Below are 4,015 nucleotides of genomic sequence, written 5' to 3' on the forward strand. Positions count from 1 at the left end.
AATCAAACTAAATCAGCCGCAAAATAAGGCCAAGTAAAATAAATAGGCCTAGGCCCCGGGGGGTCACCCCATTGTGGCCTGTACACCATCCGCGATAATGAAAACGCGTAAAAGGGTCGTTTTTTCGTGGGAAGGCACGATACGCGCGTATCGCGTTTAGGGTGTCAAAAACATGAAAAATTGGAAAAAAGGGTAGCAAAATTGCAATTTCTAAATACGCAGAAATGAAATTTAGGGTATGGAATTTGATGTTAGGAATGAAATCCTTGTTTAGGGTGTCGTTTTAGCCAAGGGTTAAATCCTTGTTTAGGGTGCTTTTCAAAAGTTGATTATCGCGGATGGTGTACAGGCCACAATGGGAGTGACCCCCCGGGCCTAGGCCTATATCGCGTCGTCCCCGCCCTCACCGATTTTTGGAGATTCTGAAATATTGTTGTTATTTTTCCTATTTGCTTCCTTACTTTGATTCTAAAATTGTTGTGATGAAAAGACATGTTAAAAAGTTCTTGGTTATCATTTATAAACACATTGCAAACACTTTCTTCAAGCTAGGGGTAGGACTTTGGTGAAATAACAAAAATATTAGGAGGCCTCCCCGATTTTATGATGTGTTGACAAACAATTTGCAATTGCAATTTTACACAGAAATGAATGGTAAGAAAATAACATAATAACAAATAATAAGGACCTCCCTCGCCGATTTTTGAAAAAGTCCGGACGATATAGGCCCTACATGTTATTTTTTTTACTAAGCTAAAATAGGCGTAGGGCCTATTTAATTTGCACTTTCCGCGAAATTTGGATAAAAGGGGTAGGTAGGGCCTACTTGAGAAAATCCAGAAATTTTATGTCAATAGGCCTATTTAGTGTCATTGGGCCGGGCATTTAATCACCATTCATTTCAGAAAAGCATACCGTATAACACATCAAAAGTCCCCGAAAATCCCCGTAGTGGAACAGTGCCTATAATTTGCATAGGCTTAAATCCGAAATGGTCGCTTATGCAGCGGGTGAAATTTCAAAGGTGGTCAAATCTGAATAAAAACCATACCAATACCTAATTCCTCTCGTCATAAGGATTCACTTAAAAAAAATAAATTTTAATGGTCTCAGATTAGGCCTACTCTGGACTTGCAAGAACATTTTTTTTAAATGGTATTGGTACAAAACATCTTCATATTTTGAAAACGTACTGCAAAATATTCTAACATGTTATTTAAGCGTTGACAAAATATAGTTGGAAAAAAATGTTTGCAAAAATTATTTTACAATAACATTTTTGGCAACATTGTAATGTTATTACAGTGTATTTTGCGTTTTCATGACCTTTAGCCTATACCATGTTTACAAAACCCGACATTTAATGTTATCAAAACTAAACCAAAACCCAAAATATAATATTTTTAAAACGTTTAGTGTTTGCTGGATCCGCGTGCTTATCTAAAACATCACTGGGGAGAAGAGTGGTGCGCTCTCACCAACGAGCAACACGATGGTGTCACTGATTAGGCCTTTACTCAGTGACATCATCATCAATCAGTGACATCATCATCGCAACGCGCTATCGCTATGCTTGCGGCGCGCCAGGAAAAGGTCTATCGACGCAAACGTATCTTAGAAACGCGATCGAGTTGAAAACATGGATGATTGCAAGGCTGCATGCTGAACACAGGTCTACGTTTTCTGCTGAGTGATGATGTATGCCTTTTTAACTTTTCAACGGGCCTACGGCTAAAGACAAACAACAGGTAGGCCTATTTATAGGCAGCGAAAAAGTATAGGCCCAAAGATTTTATACGAGGGTCATTTAAAAAGTTCTACCTCCACTCTTATAACTTTGGTTCTGTTAATGGTAGCTTCTTCAAATGTAGGCCCCTATTAGGCCTATTGCATGATTGATACCTTTTCCAGATTTTTGGGGGGCGGCAGGGGCCGATTTGAACCCTTGCGCCCAGCTTGCCCCGCCAAATGAAAAGGGTAAAGTAGGCCTACGTCTGACTGAGAGTTAGTCATTTTAACCTAAAACCCCCAATTTTTGTGCGTTTTGCCCGCATTTATTCCAATTTTGTACCATAGGCCTATGCCACCGGCACCAGTTTACACTCTAAAAAATACCTATTCAAAAATGAATAGAATCTATTCAAATTTGAATAGGCAAACATGTACGCCGGGCACTTAAGAGAATCTATTCAAAATGAATAGAAAATTCTATTCAAATAAATGATCCCAAATTCTATTCAAAAATGAAGAGGTCACTTGTCAGAAAATGAATAGTTTACTAGTTACAGTTGATTAGAATCTATTCAATTTATTTGAATCTTTTTGGGAACGAATTTGGGGAAATATGCCTGGAGATGCATCATCTCTTGTCCGCTTCGCGCTATTGAGAGGAACACTACGACTCATCACCGTGCAGGTGTTATCAAGTGTGTTTGATAACATAAAATAACGGTCTTGAAAGGGGATAGCAGAAAAGGTATTTGCTTGAAAATATAAAATCTATGGTGTTAAATACCGTTTGCCCTGTTTTCTTCATCCGTGGTTTTGTTTCCTATTATTTCAACTGAGTATAATTTTTAGGATTTAGAGAAGATCCTCCAAACACTAGCACTCCTCACAATAATGATTTGTTACCAAATTGTTACCCAATTTGTTACCGAAATTGGTGTGAAAACTCACACCAAATTATGCATACTCGACTTGGAATTGACTAGAATTTCTTGACTATAGAATTTATGACCCGGCGTAAATGACTAGCTATGTGTTAACCAGGCATAAATGACTAGATTCGCGTTGAATTGATTAGAAAATCTCCTCAAAATGACCAGAATCTCGTCAAATTATTTTGACTAGGATTTCTAGTCGAAAAAACGACTAATTTCTAGGTATTTTTAAGAGTGTAGCTTCATATGCCAACATTTTTCGCTCGCTTCGCGCGCATTTGTACCAGACTTCTTTTGTCGCCAAAAGGTGCTGGAGACAATTTTTCCAACCCCATCCCTCTCAGTCTCATGTCAAAAAGTTCAATTCCAGGACACATTCCAAGCAGATCCCAAGACTCCTCAGACCCCCCCGGTCGCCCAGTCCGACGAGGGTGTTGACGCGCTTGCAAACCCAAAACTCCCAAACAGCATGAACGATGCCTGCCCCTCATTTTTATGTTTCCCGCTTGCCCCTCCCCAAATGAAAATGTCTAGTTACGCCACTGGTATTGCCTGATATCAGATGATATACTGCTTTACTTCACAGCCGTTTTCGCCAAACGTTTGTCAAACAATTGCCGAGCACAAACGTTTGTCAAAATTTTCGTAAACGCCCGTAAACGTTTGGCAAACGTTTTGATCGATAAATGTTTGTCAAACGTTTGGCGAAAGCGGCTATGTAGGTTTGACTGAGTGAGTGAAGAAGAGTATTCAAGATGGCGAATTTCTCGAAAAACGTGATGTATTTTACCCCGTAATTTCCCTCATTACTCAAAGCCCTGCCCTCTTTCACAATATTTTAGCTTCTTGGATATCATCGGAAACATAGATTAGTAATATTAGGTAGGTCACTGTATTTTTAAAGATTGTTTAGATGGTTTTTACAATGAAAAAATTGATGTTAAAGCTTCTTTTCAAAAATTGGTTTTAGCTTGTTAAAAAACGGGTAAAAAAAATCGTTTTTAGCTTGTTGGATATTGTTGCTTAATAGTTTAAAGCTTGACTCCTTAGATGAAACTTTTAGTTTAAGCTTGTTAGAATATTAAACCTTGATGAAATAGTAATATTTGAGCTCTATATAGCGAGGGTGGTCTAAAAGTCAGGATCGCCATTTTCCTACAATTTGCCTGCCATAGTGGTTGTAAATGAAATTATATTTGCATAAGGTTTGTTTCAAATTGTGTAAAATTCTTCAAAACATCAACCAGATGCAATTTAAGTTGCTTTTTACCTGTTATTTTCCCCCAGTTCATATTTCCATTACATTGAATAGTTAGCAAATCAGCTGCATCTGATCATCAAAGCTACTAACC

This window comes from Amphiura filiformis, chromosome 5 (genome assembly GCF_039555335.1).
Source record: "Amphiura filiformis chromosome 5, Afil_fr2py, whole genome shotgun sequence".
Lineage (NCBI taxonomy): Eukaryota > Metazoa > Echinodermata > Ophiuroidea > Amphilepidida > Amphiuridae > Amphiura > Amphiura filiformis.